Consider the following 24,268-nt stretch of genomic DNA (forward strand, 5'->3'; position numbering starts at 1 on the left):
GTGCAGACAGGCACATTTTTCATAGAGGAATTCTAACTGCACTATTCACCCATGCAAATCTTAACAGTGTTACTGAATGTTGATATTATAGTAGTACAAGCACCAGGCAACAATTTGGGGAACGCACTTCTGTTTTAGCAAAAAAATGTACTTATGTACAGAGCAAGGTCCATACAGAATGCAATAATCGGGGTCAAGACATGAGCCAAACAGAACATCTGTACGGTGATGAATTGGAACAAAGACTGCAAGCCAGACCTCATCAGCCAATATCAGTGACAGTCATCACTATTGCTCTTATGGCAAAATGGAAGAAAATCTGTTGACATCTAGTAGAAAGTCTTCTCAAAGGTGCAAATGCTTTTAAAGCAGCAAAGGCAGCACCCATTTTATATTTATACCTATGCTTAGGAGCAGGGCCGCCATCAGAAATCACGGGGCCCCTCACAAGAAAATTTTCTGGGCCCCCCTCCCACCAGTACAAAGGACTCACAGCCAGCAGTGCCCCCCCAGTACATTGGTAGCCAGCAGTGCCCCCCACTAGTACATTGGTAGCCAGCGGTGCCCCCCCAGTACATTGGTAGCCAGCAGTACCCCCCTAGTACATTGGTAGCCAGCAGTGCCCCCCCCCTTGCACACTGGTAGCCAGCAGGGCCCCCCCGAGTACATTGGTAGCCAGCAGTGCCCCCCCAGTACATTGGTAGCCAGCAGGGCCCCCCACTAGTACATTGGTAGCCAGCAGGGCCCCCCCAGTACATTGGTAGCCAGCAGTGCCCCCCACTAGTACATTGGTAGCCAGCAGTGCCCCCCCAGTACATTGGTAGCCAGCAGTGCCCCCCCCCTAGTACATTGCTAGCCAGCAGGGCCCCCCCTTAGTACATTGGTAGCCAGCAGGGCCCCCCCCAGTACATTGGTAGCCAGAAGGGCCCCCTCCAGTACATTGGTAGCCAGCAGGGCCCCCCACCCCAGTACATTGGTAGCCAGCAGGGCCCCCCACCCCAGTACATTGGTAGCCAGCACAGCACGGAACAGCACAGCCCATCGCATCTTGGCGTCTTCAGCGGCAGTTTCATGCTCCTCCGGCGAGATAGTTCCTTGACGACGCGCCTCTGCTGAGTGCCGAAAGAAGCCAGGCCCTTTTATAAGGTTTCACCCCGTGCGTACTGACGTGCATGTACGCACGGGGCGCGACCAATAGGATCACCCGCTGACCACCAATGACAGGGCCCGGAATTGATTTAAGGGGGCCCGAGCTATTAAGAAAACTGTAGCACAGCCGGGCCCCCTTTTAAGGTTAAAATTGTCCGGGCCCGGGACGACTGTACCCCCTGTGCCCCCCTGATGGCGGCCCTGCTTAGGAATGAGATGTTGGATAGCCAGGTGTATGGATACTTTTGGTAACAACATGTACCGGTATAGGACCTGTTATCCAGAATGCTCAGGACCAAGGGTATTCCGGATAAGGGGTCTTTCCGTAATTTAGATCTTCATACCTTAAGTCTACTAAGAAATCAATAAAACATTAATTAAACCCAATAGGATAATTTTACATCCAGTAAGGATTAATTATATCTTACTTCGGATAAAATACAAAGCACTGTTTTATTTTTACAGGGTCTAAGGGAGATATGTTTTCCATAATTCGGAGCTTTCTGGATATCGGGTTTCCGGGTTAAGGGATCCCATACCTGTATAACCACTGGGAGGATGAAGTAGAGTAGCTGCTGCTGAAGTAAGCATTATGGTTACTACTATTTTTGAATCTGGAAGGAATTATTACTCTTGGAACACCTGAACAAAATTGTCTCAGCTCCATACATTATTTTCCCGTACACATGCTGGCCAACTTGTAAAAGGTCTACTAACTGTGCAGTCAGTAGGGTTGCCATTGCCACCTTTTAACTGGCTCCTTACCAGGCAGTGATGTAAGGGGCGGTGCCAAGAGGGGGCTGAGTTGTGATGTTAAAGAGATACTGACACCAGAAATTAAATTTTTTTTTTTTACATCTATCATAACATTGTCTTTGCAAGAACTTTATAATTTTGCCATAAAAGTATTTGCCTGAGACAGGCTGAGAAGGGACAGTTAGGTTGGCAAAACAGTCAGGTGTATGAACTTCAAGTAACAATTACTTACAGAAGCAAACATGTCAGCGAAAAACCGTCAACATGACCTATGGGTAGCTTTTTATGTATATTCATATTTTGAAAAGTACCGTCGTTTTTTCATGTCAGTATCACTTTAAGGGTATTAGCATCACAAAGGTGTGGGGGAGTTAGGGGGGAATAAGCAAACGGGATTGGGGCAAATTGGAGGAGGGCTGAGGTGGAATGCAGGCCTCAACCAGGTGTCAACCCTAGTAGCCAGCCACAGGTTCCCCATGCTCAGATAGGGGATCACCTAATATTGCCCTTTAATGTTATCCCATGTGATGTAATTCTGATAGTTTGAAAATAACCTTACTGACCAACTGCAACTGTATGATCAGTTTTACTTCTCTGTTTTAGCTGTTACTCTAGGTATATTTAATAACTAGGCTAGTGAAAAACTTAAAGGGTTTAAGAATAAGTCAACAGTGAGAATTACTTTTTTGTTTGCACATAACTAAGAAATGTTTTGCAAAAAAAATAGTAGAAAAAAATTGGAAGTGTCGTGCACTATTAAAATTCATAATGTAATAAACTATAATAATTCACAATATAGTAAACACCAATACATTGTGAAATACAATATTTGAAAATGATTTTAATTCGTTTTTTTTCAGCAGAGATTCGTAACAACATCCAGATAGGGTGCACATAATAAAGTATAATTTACAGTGTACAGTAGAAATCACAGACATTACAGATGTTGAAAACCAACAACTGTAGGCTGTAAGCTAAATCTTTCAAAATTACAGCAAGGTGAGGGGCCGTACATATAGCTAGTGATGAGCGAATCTGTCCCGTTTCGCCATAAAATTTGTGAAACAACAAGACAATTTGCATTTGTCGAGCTATTTTTTTGTCGCCCGCATTTTTTTTTGTCACCCGCATCTATTTTTGTCACCCGCGTCTATATTTTTTGTCGCCTGCACTTTTTTTGCCATGACCGCGCCCTTTTTTGACACGTCCGTGTCCATTTTTATGCGACCACGCCCATTTTGATGTGACCATGCCTTTTTTTACATGATCGCTCACAATTTGATGTGCGCGAAAAACTATTTCCGTGCTCTGAATTTTTGGCAAAAATGGCAAAATGCAGAAATTCGCTGCAAATCCATGCCTGGCGAAAAAATTCGCTCATCACTACATATAGCGATTGTTCCCATATTTTATAGAATGTTCCTGGATTCTCCTATTTGAGGTATACCAGTTGCTCTAGTTTGCCTGTTTCTGTCATTTGTTTTTCCCATGCTTAAGCATCTGGGGGAAGGGGGGCAATTTTTCAAGTTTTGCAAGAAATAATGTTTCCTGAACAAGAATGCTGTGGTGTTGAATAGGTATGGCATTCCCTGCAATGTTAAGTAGATATAGCTTTGTAGTTTTATTTAATTTAATTTGCATTACAGTATTTATTGTGCCTAGAACATTGGACCAATATATGCTGTGAGCATTCCTATAACATTTGGATAATGAAGCCCTTCTCCAATTTGCATTTTATGCACAAGTCAGATTTGAAAGTGTTCATTAGATGGAGTTGTACTGGTGTATAGTATGCTCAGTAGAGGACATATAACTGGATCATGACAATTTAAGCAGATTACTGGTCTTCCTACTGCTCTTCACCTATCATAATAGCTAGTGGGTCAGCCCTGCTTTCCTGTAGTAACAGTGCATATACAAATCAGGTAAGGCCCGTGGTGGATGGCTTATTGAGGAGAATAAGAGTGAATTATTTTCTTTTTTATTAACAGCCTCCAGGGCTTTTTTTTTTATATTGATATGTTTTCCCTGTAAAGTTGTATAGGGCCCATTTGTGCTAACTGTGTATAAGCCGGGTTCTCCCAAAGTGGTGCACAGGGATCAGTGTGTCGATCAGAAAACTATTTGTGAGGTGTTTTGGAGGTTTTGGGAGTAGCCACCATATAGGGTGCTCCTGAAAAGCTGTCTGCTAGACCCAGGGGGTTTTTAGAGTAATATGGTGAAAGTGCTGAATCCATATAATATGAGATAGCTGTACTGCCAGGTTATATAAATGCAGATCAGGTAACGAGACCCATGCATTCAATTTGGAGTGCATCAACGTGTCCAGTTTAAACTTGCAGGTAGAATTGGCTGAAATCCACTAAGCAAGGCATTTATACTCACAAAAGTGGGGATTGGGATCCATATTAGTGTTTGAAGTAAAACATACAACACCTTAGGGAAAATTTACATAGTTACAAGGTGTTTTATGCCCATAGGGCCTTGTGGCAAAGTGAACCATGTTCTTGTTTTTGACTGTATCCCATCAATAACATGATTTAGTGTGATATAGGTCATTGTCATATCTTAAATAAGAAAAGTGCATAACTCCTTAGGTGGCCTTTCCAATGCTGCTCTCCTCGTACCCCCTTGTGATATACTTTTTAGTGTTGCAAGTTGACCAGAAGGGGTCGCATCTCTAGTACAGGGAGCGCAATTGTGCTTAAAGTTACCAGGAGTGGCTTTTTGCCTTCCCCAGTTATGAACTGAGCGCTGCCATCTGAGGCAAGTTTTTTAGCTTTCCTAATGGCAGCAGCGCCCCTGCAGGGGGATCAGGCACCCATGCCATAGCTTTGGAATTATTTGTTAATAAGCCTGAAACTAACACAAATTTCTGTTTTTCAACCACATATAAGTGTGGCTCCTTTCTCACCTAAATATAGCAAAGTTTTATCTGCATAATTGTAGGTGTTCCTCATGGGACATAGTTTGTTAATTTAAACCAATTATTTCAGGATGGGATCTAACATGTTGTGGAAATGGCTGCATGGCCAGTGCAAAGAGGAGGGAGACTGGTGCCTTTCTTCAAAGGAAAAGACTCTGTAAGCTCACTACTGTTGCCCATGGTAACTGAGATTTAACTGTGGGCAACTAATCTCCCTGTGTGCCTAGGGGTGCTATACTGCCTGGTCCTTATGTACTACACTATACATAATATGCACCTTTTAGTGATAAGCGAATCTGTCCCGTTTCGAAATTTGCGAAACGGGGAAAAATGTCGCATTTAAAAAAAAAAATTGACGAGAGACAATTCATTTTAACGTGAGAGACAACTCTTTTATCGTGAGAGACAATTTGTTTTGGCGCAAGACAATTCTTTTTGACGCGAGAGACAATTCTTTTTTTGGCGTGACAATACGTTTGTGGCGCAACAATTTTTTTTTTATGAGCAACAATTCTCTTGTCGCTCGCAAATTTTTTTGTGGTGAATTTTGTTGCCCATTTCACGTAAAAATTTGCCAATGGCGAAACATGGAAATTCGCCGCAAATCTATGCCTGCCGAATTTTTTCACCCATCACTAGCACTTTCCTATAGCATTCATCGTACATCAGTACCATTTTGTATTTGCTTAGCTAAATATGTTATTCTACCTAATCAGAGTAAGCACTACTGAAATACAAACCTTTATGTGCAAAATAACCAAGTGTTTAATTTAACATGTACATTTTACAGTTCAAACAGGGCAATTTAACTGTGCAATTAAAAAAATCAGTATATACATTTCCATGACAGATTGATATATGTCCAGAAAAAATGGCAGAAGGAGGTTTTTATCCAAATCTACGTTTACTCATTATTTTTTATCATTTTAACATTTTCTATTCTCTCCACACACTGTGCTCCAATTTATCCATAAAACCCCAGGTTCCAGGCATTCCGTTTAATAGATCCTACCTGTACAAGTATTATTAATACATGCAAATTAAAATGGATACAGTGCAGACATTTATTTTACATATTACAAGGCTGCTGAGAATACATGGGCCATATTCATGCAATATGCTCATCTACTTGCAGTTAATTGCCACTTCAGGAAGTTTTGGCTCCTGTGTGTCTGATTAGCTTTTTTTTTTTAATTCAAACTTGTCTAGTCTTTTTCAGGAAGGAGCAACATCCTGCATCTGGCTACATACACAAAACAACGAGCAAATAATACAGGAAAAGGCATAATTATTAAAGACACATTTTAACCTATGTGGCTTATTCATAACTCAAAAAGAAGCATAGCGTTCAATCATATTGGTAATGTTATTTTATATTACTGATTTTAGAGGCTACTTTTGCTTCTAGACTCACATTTAGTCAATCAGTGGCATATAATATATTTTTTTCAAGGCATACATTTGCTCTTTATAATAACTAAAATGAATTAATTTTTTAAAAATGACCTTACCTGTCAAATGTAGCGTTGCCTACTAGCTGGCATATTAAAGCACCCCCTTCTGAGACACCTATCAGACTATGGGGTCTTGCCAGGTACATGTGCTCAAAAGAAACAAAACAACAGGGAAAGGAAGAAACAAGGAAAAAAGAAGAAGAAGGAAAAAACAAACGAAAAAAGAATATAGATGATAAAAGAAAGAAAATATTAAATAGGTATAGAGAGAAGAAGAGAGAGAAATATTAAATAGGTATAGAGAGAAAGAGGGGGGAAATGAAGGCTTAAAGTATAGAAATTGCAAAGAGATTGGACTTATTTGGAATCTGTGACTTACAAGCACTTTTTAATTTATGTTTGTCAGTATATTAAGCATTTGATTAACTCCCATAGTGAATCCTATGCAGATTTTATTTGGGGTGGGTATTTTTCATACAATCACAGATAAAAAAGATTAAACATTACCAGCCCAACCAGTAAATATAAAACTTAATGCCATTGTCATTAATAAGGAAAAATATATACGACGGATGGGACAGCTGGCATCTTTTAGGGTAATGTCCCACAGAGAGATTAGTCGCCCGTGATGGATCTCTGCTAGCACCGACGTCAAATCTCACCAAAATGCTGTTCCACCGGCAACAAAGGGAGTTGCTAGTGGAAAGACCTTCTCATCGCTTTGGTTTTCTGTAATGGTATGAAAGATTCCCTAGTCAAATATCAGACCAATATCAATCACTTTACTAAGTTACATTGTAAAGAGCTCAAAATCTTTAAGTGATGAAAAACACTTCAGGATAAGATCTTACCACTGTGGTATGGGTTCTCGTTGGATAAAGATGACTTGATTCACAACTATGAAGCATGACAGAACTGCTGAGAGTAAGGAGATGTACATTTTTCTGTCCTTTCCTATGAAAGCAAATATGTGATTATAATATTTTCTATGTCGTTCTTTTTTTTTAGGTGCAAACAACATTATTTCTTTGAGAATAGTGTACATTCAAAAGATTTTTTAACTTACTGGCCAAGACCCCATTCTGTTTAGGATCCTCCAAAATACATTGAAATATCCTTTTACATCAGCACTTTGTGAATAAGTAATTTTAAGATGAATTTCTGGTTGCAAAGCTGACCCACATACTCAAGAGGATGAGAATGGTGCTTTACCACTTGAACACCAGCCACCAAAGAATAAACCCTGTGTTCCTGCGGCCTGACAAATTCATAGAAACATTGTCAGCATCATAGGCTACACATTCTACTATGAAATGTGGCTATACATGTGTATGGCTACTCATACCCTTTCTCCCTTTCCAGCCTATGAGGCAGTGACTGATGAGATTTATTAACACATTTTTAGGCTTCACAAGCCTTGAAGGGCCATATCCTTCAGTTATACATCTAGGTAATGAAAATATTAAGCAGTGCATGTATAAATGTATAATTATTTTCCATTTGCTTAATTTTCCCTGGCTACATATAACAATTTATTTCTTGGCTAAGCTGCCGGTGTCACATTAACACACAGTAAGGCAGTGATCCCCAACCAGTGGCTCAGGAGTAACATGCTGCTCACCAACCCCTTTGATGTTTCTCCCAGTGGCCTCAAAGTAGGGGCCCATTTTTACATTTCTGGCTTGGAGGCAAGTTTTGGAGGCGCAAAGGTACAGACCAAACATCCTTAAGAAACTTTTTTCATGTGTGTGGCTCTCCAACACTTTTTTGTGTGACTCACAAGTAAAAAAGGAAAAGCAAACAGGAATTCGTCCTGGTATTTAAACATACGACTGCATGAAATTCTAATGATTATTACATTCCATACATAAAGGCCTTGACAATTTACACAAATATTTTTTAAAAAGACAAATTGTTTGTTGGCAGCATCCCTTTAAAGCCATTGTTCCAAACCTGCCTGTAGGCATCCCAAATATTTCAGGATATCCTCAGAGAAGCACAAGTGACATGAAAATCCACCTGTGCCGCTGATTCATTCCTTATTAGCTATTGTGTGAATATCCTTGTGTACTGTGTTGTTGTGCCTAGTGGGGGAATTTGTAAACACTGAATGTGACACCTAAAACACCATTTTTATAAAATAACACAGCTGAGCATTTATAGTTGTGCATGCAAATACTAAATAATGGTGGGAAATACCCACCCCGGCCATTCTTCACTTCAAACATTAAAGCAGACATTCTGAAAACTGTTCTCATAGATAGGTTTAGAAACCTCTGATTACATATTTAGAGATGTTTATTGCTTCCCATGAAGAAAATACAATGCAGTGGATGGGTTCTACATCTTTCGGATAATCTACACCTGCTAGAAAATGGTAAATGATTTGTCATCAGTTATTCAACAACTAAATGTAACCTTGAAGAGCACACTTATTTAAAACCTAAGTGCAGTGTCGGACTGAGATGGCAGGGGCCCCCCCAGAAAACCCTGGACCATGGGCCCGCTATCAAAACTTTTTCACTATCAAAAATTCTTCCTCGCCTCCCTCAAACTCTTTATTATCCCAGTCTCTTTTCTCTACATACTATACTCTGTTCTTCCATCTATCAAGCTTCCATGTTCCCATACGGAAATAGGGAACGAGCATGAAATAGACTAAGGGGCACATTTACTAATCCACGAATGCGAATCCAGAATGGAAAAAAATCGGATTGGAAACGAAAATTTTGCGACTTTTTCATCGCTGTCACGTTTTTTTCGTATGTCCGCAAAATACGAAACAATCGCGGCGGCGAAAAAAATCGCAAAAATACCGATCATTACGAAAAAAACGCATTCGGACGCTTTCGGACGTTCGTGGATTAGTAAATGTGCCCCTAAATAGATAGAAGCAAGAGGGCCCACTGACTCATGGGCCCACCGGGAGTTTTCCTGGTATGCTGGTGGGCCAGTCCGACACTGCTTAAGTGTACAGACATGTAACCCACCTGTTATATGTTTTTTGGGTCAGTCTTTCCTTTGGACACAGACAATATTTTGCCTTAAAAAAGTGGCCTATAAAAACCCCCCATTGACTCTAATGTAGTTAGTGAGGAAAAAGTCACAAGAAAAAATGCTCCTTGACTCCAATGTATTTTGCACGAAAAAAAAGACGCTGTGAAGCAAAATGGGGCAGATTCGCTCATTAATATTCCAATTCATCTTACTCAGATGTGCATGAGTCTTAAACCTTCTATAATAACAGCGGCAGCTGGAGAATTTCTTTTGTGCCACACTGACTCACATATTATTTTTTTATTTTAATATATACCTTTAAGTGGCAAATGCAAGCATAAATGAACCAATTTAGCCTAAGAGATTTGTAATTATATTTCCTTTGAAATGTGTTTGCATATACATTTATTACTGTAACAGTAATTTAGAAGAACTAGACACCGAAGCCAAGATACTTTCATAAAGTCTGCTAAGTTATTTACAAATTTAATTAGATGTTTTCACTGGAAAAAATAAATAAGGGATCCATTCCGTTAACTGCCCATAAGATTAAATTGCTTCTGTCCTGCAGCAGAAACCATGGCTATGAAAGAGCAAAACTTTTTTGCTGATGGAGTGGAAATGCTACTTTGTGTTCTCAGCGATGATAATAAAATATAAAATAGTAAAATGCCTAAATGGTATTCAAAACACTTACAATACTTACATTTCTAACAAAAACTTTCAATAATTATTAGTGCTGAAAATATCTAAATAACAAATGGAACTGTTTTTTGGTTTATAATGGAGTGTTGAATGGGTGGAGTTAAATTAATATTTGGCAGGGTGGTGGTACATTTAAACTTGGGGACCTATTTTTAGATAATAACTAATTACTGCTTTATTCACTCCTCCAAAATGTTCCACTTCCACCATTTCATTTCATTAAATGGCAACAATATTTATTAGTCCTAAGAGATCAAGAGATGTTGAAAAATATGTATGCATTCATCCCTAAATATTTTATTTAGGCGAATCCATTTTGGGAAAACATGAGAGTGTAATGTCCCTTTAAAGCAACTGGTTTGTTTGTGCTGTCTCTGCTTCTTTATGAACACTATGGAGTAGGTGCTTTCTCAGAACAGTCAGAACAAGTCGTCTGCGGTCATGATCAGATATGAGTGCTGGACGGTGACACTTAGTAATGATAGACGTCTGCTTAAGTCATTTGTAAGTGCTGGAGTTATGCCATTCAGCAACCTTGGTCTGGCAGGTCAAATCAATTGCCTCAGACTGCACCCTCAGCACTCACATTTGAATTAGGACTGAACTTGCCAAATAGTAATGCATCATATTATACACTCAATGCTCTCATCCAGCTTTGATAGAAATCTATTGAGGCCAGTGTCGCTTGGAACAAATTTATACTACAGGTAATGGGGTCCTGCTGAACTAAACGCTAGGTTTTGCACTATAAGAACTATAAATGTAAGCTTTAATTGTGCTTGCACTGGTTTTTTCTTTGAAGGTTCATGACTTGCCAGGAATATATTATTGAAAGTTTTGTATGAGTTTTTGAATCATATTCAAACATCATCACAGTGGTATATTGCTGCCAACCCATAATGGTGTGGATTTGGAAAGTTACATTAAACAGTCCTCAGTCATATTAGCCAGGATGGTATCCTATGATACTGAACCTGTGACAATTCTAGCCGTAAATAGGTTCATGATTGTTATGCTAGAAACAGAACCCACTGATAATGTTACCATGGTAAAAGCATGTAGAAAAAGTGAAAGGCTAGAAGCCAAGTTATTGAAGCAACATTTGAAAAGCTGTTTCTTGAAGAATGACAGGGTGATGGAAAATTTGAAATATGGTGCAGACAAGGAGTGGAATTTCACAGATAGAAGCCAGCAAAGATTGTTCTGAGACATGAGTGGTAAGGAAGCAAACTAAGCTGAAAAGGAAGTAAGTAGTTGTCCAGCTATAGTGCAGAGATAAGCAGCCAAATAGTATCAGGCTCTTCAGAAAAAAATCTGGGGCTCCAAAACTTCTGTTGATGAGTATAGTTAGTGTTGAAATTTAAAGTCTGAGGAGATCAGAGGTTTTAGGGCAGTTCTATTTGTCCATTGAGAAAGAAAGAGTATATATACAGTTTAATCCAAAATTATCAAACATTTGTGATCACTGTCAATAAAGTTAGGCTATTTTTTACTGCAAAGGCAAGCAGCATGAGTAGCATTTGACCTAAAACAGCGCCTGCTTTAATGTAATGACTCCCTTTTATTATATCTTTTTTATTTTTTACCCTTAGTAACATTGGTGTAACAAAGGATCAGCAAGTCAGGCACACCATGGGCTGAGCAGATTCACTAATTGTGTTCAGAAATATTATTATAAGTGGCTCAAATAGAACAAGGTTCTCAAACAAGAGGATTAAGGTATCGGTGCAGCGATTAAAGAGTTACCAACCTGTTAAAAAACTGTTTAATCACTGCACCCATATCTCCTTTGGCTATTGGTGATCGCTCATGCACAAGAGTATACAGGAATCTACACACAGCATGCTTGGGATACTGGGACAGAGGAAAATAAAATGCTGGTTTGGCGCTCAGACACTTTTTTCTACAGGTGCAGTTCTCTCCTAACAGGGAAAAAACTTCACTGGGGGGTGCCTAACATTTCCCCCCCAAGTGAAATGAGTGCTATGTGTCCTTTAATAGGTCACTTACTGTGGTATAAACTGTTGGTTAAGAATTTCTTTTGAATGTATTGTTTTCCATTTTACACATTGATCATATATATATTAGATACAGAAGAAGTTGAATTTGTGTTTGTTGTCATTTTTAATCCTCCTCTTCGTTTGATCCTCTTCATTTTCTAGCATTGTGTTATATTCTGTCACATTAGACATTTCAAATTCATGTTTATCTAGTTAAAGATGCAATTTTTATGTTTTACTTTTTGCAACATCTATAGGGTCTTATATCTTTTATTACATATCTCTGAGCCCCAGTGTGATAAATGTTACTGAGACAAGAACATTCAAGTATTCTTGCCACAAAACAAAAGGAAAGCAGTTACTCGAGTATGTGGAAAGGGAATTCCTCCATGCAAACAAATGTTGCACTTTACTGAAAAGGCTATTGTCAATTTACAGGACTGATGATATACTCTCTCTTTCATTTTTCTTTAACATCTACATCTATTATAATTTTTTTGTCCATTTTTTGAATATATAGCCTTTAAATAGGACATACAATATACAATATTTATGGGTTTTTTTCTGAATTTATATTGGTTAAATGTAACAAGCTTAGTTTTAAATATTTGCTGATATTCCACAGTGTTTATTTGACTGCATAACTAGTAAAATTTGGCCACGGTTTTGCCTTTTACTGAGAAAATAGTGCTCAGAGTTTATCTCTTCCAGTGCTTCCTATTAGTCCCTGGGGCTGATTTACTTACCCACGAACGGGTCGAAATGAGTCCGATTGCGTTTTTTTCGTAATGATCGGTATTTTGCGATTTTTTCGTATTTTTTGCGATTTTTTCGGATTCTTTACGAATTTTTCGTTACCAATACGATTTTTGCGTAAAAACGCGAGTTTTTCGTATCCATTACGAAAGTTGCGTAAAAAGTTGCGCTTTTTTCGTAGTGTTTTGCGCAAGTTTTAACGCTACGAAAAATCGCCAGATTTTACGCAACTTTCGTAATGGATACGAAAAACTCGCGTTTTTACGCAAAAATCGTATTGGTAACGAAAAATTCGTAAAGAATCCGAAAAAATCGCAAAACTTACGAAAAAGTCGCAAAATGTTCGTTTTCAAGTCGGAACTTTTCCAATTCGGGTCGGATTCGTGGGTTAGTAAATCAGCCCCCCTGTGTTGTCCTTGAAACAATACTATAATATGTCCCAATATATAACTTTTACTATAACTTATTCCATACAAAGTCTGAAGTGAGCACATTTAAGTAAGCAGCACAACACTTTGCACACACTGGATACTGGATTGAGGGATGTGCTATATTCTGGCACTTTGCAAATTTCTGAAATCTGGAGTAAAACTATATAAGAATATGCTAGGGGAATTTAGTTCTTCCCAAATGCCTTTGAATCTGAGGTGGTTGCCATGCAATCCTCTAGGGCGCAATTTGTATAACAAATAAATGATAAGTTATTTAAAATACAATTGTTCTGCAACTGAAGTGGTGACAAACAGAGGTCAAAGTTTGTTTCTGGCAGGCTACACACCCATAGGATGAAAAATATTATGACATATAATAGGATATCTTCCCAGAAAAGACTTTTTAAACATAAATTGGAGAGAAGTTACTGAAGCTTCTGTGTCCTGGAACCTGAAAATGTTGTGGCTTCCTAGTTTGGATTGTACCAACTATACATTGCAATTTCAATATATCTTGGTAGAATAGGTCAACTTACCAATATTTGGGGCTTTAAACAGAATTGCTATGAGACTCAAAAACATCTAATGGCGCCATTGCAGACAAACAAAACATACTGTCTAGTTAAAAACTGAACAAGTGCCACCCCTCCTTGGCCCCATGTGCCATAACCCAGAGTCAGTCAATTCAGCTAACCTGTATGATATTATCTGCTGTGGCCTTATATTTAATTTATGGAGATTCTTTCCTGACCTTTCTTGGCTAGGTTTCCCTTTTTTGTTACATGAGTTTTCTGTGCCAGAGGAAGTGATACTGCAGAAAAAGAGTTCAGAGAACATTTAACTACTAAATGGAAATAAAAGATATCGCCAGAGTTTTTTTTCACTTACATTTCTATTAAATTAAAAATAAGTAAAAATAGCTGTTTTGAAAGGAATTGATCATTATGTGCAGAAACATTTCATTCCCAGTCACGGTATTCTGACCTACTACGGAGTCAAATATATTTTAGTTTATCCAGTTCTTTCCACTCAGTTGCCTTAGAATCATTTCATAAATGTTCAATAAACTGTACCAAAAATGGAATTTTATTTGCAGTGACATTCACTTTATGCTTTCTTACTAGTAAAATGTTATTTTAAGCCAAAGTTAGAATACAGAAGTTGGAATTCAGCAGTGTTGTATTTATGAGGGGCGAATGGAAGGCACACATAGGCGCCCCCCCAATGCACCATGTCCATCACTTGACGTGCACATCATGAAAATTAGGGAGCTTTTTTTACCCGTGAGCCACATTCCAATGTGAAAACTTGGGGAGCAATACAAGCATGAAAAAGATTTCTCTAGGTTTCGTAATAAGGGCTGTGATTGGCTATTTGGAGCCCCTATGTGGACTGGCAGCCTATAGAACGCTCTCTTTGGCAACTGGATGTTGCAAGGGTTGGTGAGCTACGTGTTGCCCAAGAGCCACTTGTTGGGGATCTAAAGGGACAGTAGCTGGCTGCAAAATGGGTAGATCCAACAACTAACACTAAGGGCTATGGCACATAACTAATTAAACAACTGTTTAGCAGTGTTGCACACAAAAGCACATTGATAACAGGTAATTAAATTAGAAAATTCAGCAAAAGCGCATACCATACCAAACGTCCAAAGGTACATCCCAGTGCTACCTGGCCCCCATGCTCTGCCCTCCCTACATGCTTCACACCATTGGGTGCTACATGAGAGAAGGACCTCCTCTTGGAACTTGTGTCAACTAAACTTTCTGTATCTTTGACCTCAAGTAGTTTCCAGTAACTGAATTTTCCTGACAATTTGCTGCAAAGTACAAGCACAACTAAAGGTGCCCACCTACGGGTGGGCGATATCGGGAGAATCCAGGCTAATTCGGTCGTGTAGCCCTGGGGCCAAACAATCGAATTATAATGGGGCAATCGGTTCGGGGACCGCATCAACGAGCCAACGCGGTCCCCAGTCCAACTAAATCTTTTAACCTGCCTGATCGATATCTGCCCAATTTCAGGCCAGATATAGGTCGGGCATGCCCCTCGTTCCTGCCCCTACACGGGCCGATAAGCTGCCGAATCGATCCAAGGGACTGCTATCGGCAGCTACAGTCGGCCTGTGTATGGGGGCCTTAAGTCAATTTTGATGCATCACAATAGGAAGAGCCCAATCTAAATTCAACACTTATATACAGATAGCACAAGGTGTTTGCCACCCGAATCAAATTCAAATCAAAAGATAAACTACATTTAGTGCTTTACTTTAAAAATTAACTTTTATTACTAGATTGATGAATTAAAAAATCACCCACTCCTCATGAGGCCTGAATTAATTGATCATAAATAGATATAAATATTAAAGCTTTAACCTTTAATATTTATATCTATTTATGATCAATTAATTCAGGCCTCACAAGGAGTGGGTGATTTTTTAATTCATCAATCTAGTTTAATATATTTCAGTTTACAAGAAAAAACAATAGGAAAAAGGGTAGTGTGATTATTGTGTGGTTAAATGCCCTTGGCTCCTGTCTGAAAGGTTAAAATCATATTATAAGGGACACATAAACAAACTATAAACTTTTACAGAAGGAAACTGCCTTACAAACAAATATCCTGACTCTGCAAATACAGTTAGCAAGATAAATAAATCATAATAAAGCTGATATATAAATAATCTGAATGCATTTTCCATGTGACACGAGCAAATAATGTTTTCTAAAGGATATCCCTGTATTAAAAGCCTTCCAAGGTTTCAGGCAGCAAGCGTCAAGTCAGGGAATTCCGCTGGCCAAGAAAAACTTCTTTTGGTTACAATAAAACAAGACCTTTACTGAGGATCTGGCCTGTATGTTTTCTTTTATTCCTCAGTAGAAAAGGAAGAGAAGCTTAAGGACAAACATTGTTTCTATACTGTGTATTAAGAAAAGGGCTCCGGGCCCACCGATGAGCCAGTGTAAGCATGCTACCAGAAAGTCAGTATGGCAAGAGGCCAAAAGTGATCATTAAAACAGAGGGAGAGAAAGAGGGAGAGAAGTGTTAGATGGTTCCAATGCATCAGTGCACAAAAGTAGTTCATTATTCAATAAGCACAGTAAAGCCTTAGAATCTGGATGAGCATTTCCCATGTTGATGCACTACATTCTCCCAGAAGTGGCAGCCAATTCACACATGTGAAAACAATTTATATCAGGGTGTAACGTTCCTTTTGGTTCATTATCACCAGGCATTAGTGGTGTAACTAGTCTGTGCTGGTCCCCACTGGCAAAAAAACTTTAGAGGGGCCTGGCACAGAGTTGCAAATCCTACCCAGCCCCCGTCACCCTGCTCGCTTGCATATAATTCCCTGCTCCCTGTCCACTCTCCTACCTTAGAGCCGGAGGGAATCAGAGATTTATTTGCAACGACAGACTAGCAGACCCCGTGGTCCGGATCCACCACCACCCCCTTCACAGTTGTAGGGTCTGCTTCCCCTATTGTTAAGCCACTGCCTGGCATATTATAATGGAGTGGGTGGGGAGTAATTTACCAAAGTTACAGGAATAACTGGTGGAGCTCAATGCTGCACTCATTAGGGCCCATACAGGGAACACTTGCACTATAACATTTGTACATGCAAACGAAAAGAATTGTCTCGAGCCAAAAAGAATTGTCTCTCTCATCGAAAGAAATGTCACGCATTGAAAAATTGTCCAGTGTGACAATTTATTTTTTTTGAAGCACAACATCGAGAAATCAAGAATTTTTCATCAGAAAACAGGACAGATTCGCTCATTTCTACATTTCACATGGGTGCAAGGGAGCCCTGTATTTGTCATAGAGAGCCATTAAGTAAAGAGATTCCCAGCACGCAACATTGAACACATTGAACAACATTGAACACATTTTAATTAAATTTTTAGTGCTCTAAAAGTTATTTGTAAATGTAATTGATATAGAAAGCAGCATTTGCTGAACTCCTGGTTGTTACTTTTTAAGCAATGTTGCAACTGTCAGTCTCCTCCAGCAAGGCAGGTCTGTCAGTCTGCAGCCTTGTGTTACATTGTTTCAAGGCAGTGAATAGAAAGGACAGACAAACTCTCCTTCTAATGGGAATTATATATACAAATAAGTCACAAAACATTGCAAATTTGTAATGAATGCATTAGTTGCTTATAATTATGTTTTCTTTTATTGGGCAAAAAAATGTATTTTGGGTTAATTTGACCTTTAATAAAGGCTTTTATACATTTGCCACTGTCAGAGTGCTGTGTCAGTATAAACCCTTGTTGGACTACATACAACACTCTTCTGCTGTCAGAGGCTTTTGGATGTCCCAGACTGGAAGTATAATATACAAAATGCGCATCTGGTTCCTTACTGAGGCTGTAATAATGTTTGTTTTTACTATAAAAGAAGGACTAACATTTTAATGAAGTGTAAGAGCTGAGCAATTGCCCACGCACATATTGTTTCAATAAAACTGGTTGCATACTGTATACAGTGTACACATCTAGTGTCAGTATATGTGAAAGTTTGTTTCAACATCCCTAAATTATTTATGTGCTGTATGTTATATTTATGTAAGTTTGTAAGCCTATCTAAATCCTAAAGGGATGAAAACTGTAAGCAATGTTCCCAAAGCACAGAACCTATTTGCCAAACTAGAGGAATAGGAAACCTAACATGGAGGATTTATGCCCTGGAATCATGTATTTCCTTATGATTCCTTTTCCTGTCCCCAGGGCCTTGCTCTCTGGCTCTGGGATGCTTAGTGACTTGGGCTGGAACAGAAAACAAACCAGTTCTACCAAAAACGAAAAGTCCTGTAAATCCTTTTGTAGATTCTCTCTAACAGGCAGCAAAGTGGCTTTCACTGATGTTTTCCTACACTGGGGGCCTAGGTTCAGTTCTTTGCTTGTGTGTTTCACCCATGTCTGTGTGGATTTCCATTTTCCACCCACACTCCAAAATCATATAATTGGCTCCTGATAAAATTGGCAATAGTGTGTGAATGTGATAGGGACTTTCTGTAAGCTCCATAGGGGCAGGGATTGATGTGAATGATGTAAAGCTTGCAGAATATGTCAGCAAAATTATAAAAATTAAGAATAATCATTTCTGCCTGACCAGCATTTTCACATAAAAGAGCTAATTTACAAAACATGTTCAAACTTTGGGCAAAATTGCTATTTTTTACATGTATTGTAGGAATGTAGGGTTCATAAAAGAAATCTGGTCCCTGTTTTTACAGCTTATGTTACTGAAACACACATGTAACCCTTTTACCTGGTTATTACCTGTTTGGAAATCCAACAGACCTGACCTCTTTGCTAGTGAAAGATACTAGGAACTGGGATTTACAAGGCAATGCCTCCACCTAGTGGGCACTAATGAGTACACCTCAGGGAAGTTCCTCTAGGAAAAAAACCACACAAATTAACTTTCTATAGAAGTGTATAAATATGATTAATATATATAAACACATAACAATCCTGCCCAGGGGACAGATGGGGTCTCTCTAGCACAGTCTTTCAAGTGCCAGGGTCCCACACTCTACTACAGATGGACAATTGTCATTGCTCAGTTCATACCTGGCAATGTGTCCCTTCCCTAAGAGCTCTTAATACACCCCCAAGTAGTCCTACATGCCCCAAAGTACCTCTCCATTGGACAAGGCATTTATTCCCTTGTAGTAGGTTCACAGCAAAGACCTATCCTCACACAGGGGACCGCACACTGGTACTTTTCATACTTTCCCTTTGGTGGATCACTTACAAGGCTGGCAAAGGGATCCACGGGCAGATGGGCTCTTTCTATATAGCAGGAGCTCAAGGCCTTTCCTGAGCACACCAGGCAACTCTCTCTGGAGGGTGTTGCAGCAGGGGATCTTTATAACCTCTGGTGGCCCAACCCAAGGATTTGGCCCCAAACTCAGGCTCTCACTAGGCCCTCCTCTTTTCTCAGATGTTCTTTTGGGCTCCTCAGCCCCCCAAAAAAAGCCTCAGGCTTTTCTCACACCTCCTAGCCAATCATATTGTTTCTCTTACTGTAACCAGGCTGGATTATGTCACAGGCAGAACAGGGGGAAAGGGAAGAGTATTCTGATCCCCTACTTTCTTGCAGAGGCAACAACATGCTTTCTGCCTTTAGAAAACTTGAAATTGGAATCTAAAATGACCTCACAAAGGACTTATATCAAGAAAGAAAAAACATAACTTCACATGATTTAAACAGTTAAAGTACCTTTATTATTCTGAACACTTTGAACCCATACCTAATGCATGTACACCAGCTATGTAACAAGTAAACTACCTCTTTATTTTGCCTTTTGGCTTCCACTTTGATAGGCAACTAATATTATTATACTAATAAGGAGGGAGGGCTAAGGGGGAGATTTAGCAACGTTCCAGTTTGATTTTTTGTACTAACAAAACTCAAATTTGGGTTATAGATCAAAAACAAGTGCTTGAAAAGTGATAAATAAGCCCATAAGTGTCTCCCAGCTTGAACATGTGAATGTGTTTTGAAGTCATAGCTGTAGTTTTAGGACTTTTAATGCAACGTACATTATGTTAAGAAAAAGTATTTGAACTAAAAAAAAAAAAAAATTGCCCATCCTCATTTGGAAAACTCACTGCGTTCCACACTGTACATGGAAGCAACATCAGCACGAGATACACTCATTAGGATCATTAGGTTTTTTTATGGGCGAGGAGCCACACACAAGAATAAAATTACAGAGAATGCCACTGATCAAACGCTATCACAGTCTGGCGCTGTAGAAATACATTGTCTGTGAGGAATCACATTTTAACATCTGGTACAGTAACAGAGGAATCTGGGATTACAGATACCAAGAATATGTAAAACCTACTGTAAAGATTGGTAATAACGGAACATTAGAATATGGGGCTGGTTGTAGTGAAAGCTGAACTTCATACAAAATAAATCTTGACAACTATGTACTTCCTAAGGCTTAATGTGCTGGGCTGCACACTCATGCGAGTCAAGCAAATTTTATCTATGAAAGGCTTTATCTATGAGGGCCTTGTGCAGCCCATTCTCTCCTACTTACAGCCCTTAGACTCTTATAATGCTTATAATTGCAGTTATTTGTTCCCCCAACCTTTTCCATTTTTCTGTGTCCAATATTTTCTGGGATAATTTAATTGCATTACTAGGTTTTAGAATGCTTTTTTGTGGTTGTGTTTGGCATAAATCATTATTATCAATTCAGTCATTAATAAAACCAGAAAAAGGGTTTGTTTGTCCCTTCGTACACTAACAAATATTTTCTCTATTTTGCATGTGGCCTGCCTTTTGTAAAGCCTTGCCAGAGGAGTAGATGCTGTTATAGCAATAGAGGCAGTGCTGACTTTATACTATTGCAGTTATTTTTTAGAATGAGTTTTGGGGCAACTAGATGACGAGATAGTTTAGTTGTTATTATAATGTATGAGCTGAGACACTGGCCATTAACTGTGACCTTACGATTGAGATGCAATAAAGGGACATGCCAGGGGACACCAAAGTTCTACCCACGTGCCTCCCATCTGTATGCAGCACTGCATGCAAAGACAAACACAAGCATTTGCACTCCATTCCACTAGTGGTGAATTGTAGGGAAAAGCCATGGTGCTTTTGCCAAATAGTGCAGTTGCTATACTCATACACTTAAGGGGCGTATTTATTATGCTGTGTAAAACTAATTCGCCGAAGAAACTGAGTAAAAAGCTGTGTAAAATAAATGGAAAAGATCACACACATAGCAAAAATGGGAGTTTTTTGTCTGTGTTTTTTCATGTGCCAAATTCATTGCCAGTCATGGGCATTTTCCCCACATTCTATCCCGGCACAAAAAAAGAGATAAAGGGGGAGTTATAAAAATTGCATGGAGAAATTCTAATAATGCTGTTATTATTTAATACTGCCATTTGTGTTTTTTCTTACATTTTTCCTATTAAAAAAAAACATGTTTTTTTCCAATGAGCCAAAACACATAGCAAAATTGTAGCTTGTGACTGTGGCAACATGAGTGTTAGGAAGGGAAAAGAGAAGAGTAATTATATAGTTTAAAGCGCAAAGAGTATAACGTTGGCTTTGTAAGTACATTATATAAGTGTGTCCTACAGGTAAGCATATATATAGAGATATATATACATATTTTTTTTACATCGCTTATAACTCCAGCACCTTGGCCAGCTCCTAGCTGAATTCATGCTGCGAGATAAACATTGGTGTTTTATTGACATTTAATCAGCGCAGCAGCCTTAAAGAATGTTTTCATGTAGGGCTCTGCGGGGCTCTGTTACATTAGAACCCATTGTGGTGCGGGTTTTCATGATGATCGGCATGCATTGCAGTGTGCACCAGTCTTTAAATAACACTACAGAAAATCTATCATTTTGTTTTTGCACAGGAAAAAACACATGATTACCTATATGGCTCTTGCTATGTATGAGGGGAAACACTAAGCATCACTAAAAGCTTTTCATAGGTATGGCAGGTTAAAAACAAAGTGCTTTAGATAAGGCATTACACCACAGGGTATGAATGCAAATGGCAAAGCTGCATCAGAGAAATGGATCTTAAAGGGGAAAATGCAATACAAATAAAGACAAGGACATCTGTGAGCCTTGCAGAAATTCTGTGCATTAAGGTCAAGGATGAACTAAAAATGACTGAGCCTTGAATTGATCCTCTATGAATACACATGACCTCAAAGCTGTTATCATTTGGGGATCCCAAGGTTTGAAGTACAGGTATGGGATCCCTTATCCGGAAACCTGTTATCCAGAAAGCTCCGAATTACGGAACGCCTGTCTCCCATAGACTCCATTTTAATAAAATAATTCAGAATTTTAAAACTGATTTCCTTTTTATCTGTACTAAAACAGTACCTTGTAATTGATCCCAACTAAGATATAAATAATCCTTATTGGGGGCAGAACAGTCCTAATGGGTTTAATTAATGTTTTATTGATTTTTTTGTAGACTTAAGGTATGGAGATCCAAATTACGGAAAGACCCCTTATCCGGAATACCCTTGGTCCTAAGCATTCTGGATAATGGGTCCTATACCTGTATATGAAAAACATAGTACTAAACCTGTAATAGTTTGAACACTCCCAATATGTGGCCTAGAACCCTTACTAGCCACCAGCCTGCAAATTATACTACAGTGACATGCACATAAATTCAATATTAATTCAGAAATGCTTATAACCATAATCTCATGTCCAAAAATCATTAAAAATATAATGCTAAGCATGAATTACAAATGTTATGGGGTTGTCAAGTTAGTTGTAAAATTACTGCACTTGAAAGTAGTGTTTGTCTGTTTCTGAAATGTAGCAGAAGCCAACTGTTTCAAAAGTCAGAACTAGCAATAAGAAAGGAATAGGCAATAACAATAAATCACTCAAAATGTTTATTATGAATATATTGGAATATTGCTTAGAGTTACATTTTTCTTTTATTTTGGGTGGAAATCCCTGTAATTAGATTCTTCCAACCTGTGGTTGAATGATTTTGGGAACAAATCCAGCAACAACATAGCGATTTAATAGCATTAAGTAGGTTCTTAAAGAAACAAGTTTAAAAAGGTATATTGAATGGGGTCAACATATTGAATCATCTAGAGCGCATGCATTGCCAGAAATGACTGTAAGTGGCTATAAAGCTTTACATAGGTTGGTCACTTGCATCAATGTATTTCAAAAGTTACATGGAATTAGGTCAACAGTCACATTCATTCATCTAAATAACACACATTGGCAGAAATCACAGTAACTTGCTATGCAGCCATGGTAAAGTACAACATGAAAATGCATTTGCATTCCCCCCAGCTTTGCACTATAAATACTGACACTTAGGAGAACAGATTGGGCAAAGCAGTGTGGGTGTAATCCTTCCAAAATGAGACACTGAATAGTATATAACTGGTGTAACACTCATACAGCCAGAGCCAAAGAATATCTAGGACAGCAAATAAGTGTTCATCCCAAATCTCTGGGCTTTCAGGGTTAACTTGAAGAGCAAATAGTTATTCCTCCACATTTTCATCCAAATGTCCTTCTAAACGATTCCCCCTAGATGGGCCGCCTCACAGTTTGGGAACCACAGCTTTATGGGTCACATCTTCTGGCATAGACTTAAACTAAGGTTGACCCCGTAATACCTCCACAGAAGCTAAAAGGAAATAAAGTTAATGGAAAATAAATATGCATTACAAACATCTGTATTAAAAACTAAAACAGCAAGGTAAAATGATCCATTCAGAAATCCATTATCTAAATTAAAAAGCCAAGGTGGCCACTTTATTTTTTGCCTTTTACTTATTAAGCCTTGAACCAATTCTGAGTTCCTTTATAAATCTTCCTTTGCAGTGCTTTATCATACATATAGAACTAGCTTTAATTGCTAGTAAGACCTATGTATAGCTAACATTAAGTTGCACATTATATTTCATGTCTTTAAAAATATTCTGGAAATCAGATGTGATGGTGGTATTTAATGGCCCTTTCCTCTTGACATATGGCAGAACATATCTCATATATCAAATGTAGGTAGTTGTTATGAGTAATATTTCATAAAAAAGTATGTTTTATTGTTTGCACTTGTGCTTAAACTGGAAATCCTGCAGGTAAATGTGTCTTTACCAGGAAGTATTCACTCCTATTCTGCTCTTATTACTCAATTTTTCTCACGAGGCAGCCATGATTTATGTTTTCTGTGCCCTATTTTACTGTTGTAGACATGTTTAAACGTTTAATTTGACCCGTCCTGTTATAAATGTGTCACTTCCTAGGTATGTACATGGCTTTAAAGATACAGAGTCACAAGCTGAATTTTGGATTTCATTACTGAAGTCCTCTGTGTTGCCTACAGAATATACTGTATATCTTTCGCTCAAATGATCATAATTTGTACATGAATGGGAAAGTTATGGTACTAAGAATGTAACAAAGGTCTGGCATTTTGCACTACACAAGGTGATCTTTAGAAGGAAACACATATAAATTATGATTATATTATCACTGTTCAATTTTGTATGGATGGCAAAAACCCTGTCTGGCATTATCCTTAGTTGCTCATAATTTACAG

The sequence above is a fragment of the Xenopus tropicalis genome, chromosome 1 (assembly GCF_000004195.4).
Source record: "Xenopus tropicalis strain Nigerian chromosome 1, UCB_Xtro_10.0, whole genome shotgun sequence".
NCBI classification, from domain to species: domain Eukaryota; kingdom Metazoa; phylum Chordata; class Amphibia; order Anura; family Pipidae; genus Xenopus; species Xenopus tropicalis.